The sequence below is a fragment of the Cystoisospora suis genome (genome assembly GCF_002600585.1).
Source record: "Cystoisospora suis strain Wien I chromosome Unknown contig_6738, whole genome shotgun sequence".
In the NCBI taxonomy this organism is placed as follows: Eukaryota; Apicomplexa; class Conoidasida; order Eucoccidiorida; family Sarcocystidae; genus Cystoisospora; species Cystoisospora suis.
Genome location: NW_027159525.1, coordinates 1 through 210, shown reverse-complemented (window position 1 = coordinate 210; position 210 = coordinate 1).

Here is a 210-nt window from a genome sequence, read left to right as displayed (position 1 = left end):
ATCGTTTCTCCACGTATCGATTGGCTGCAAGGCTTGTTGATCTATCTCTTCAGTCGCGTAGAGAATTTGCACTTTTTCTTGTCGGTGTCTCTAAGCCTTCACTATCCGTCACATCGGAGGTATGCACATACACATACACAGTCACTCCACACGCACCTCTACATGAAGATAAATACATATCTACACCTATACACATACATGTATATATAG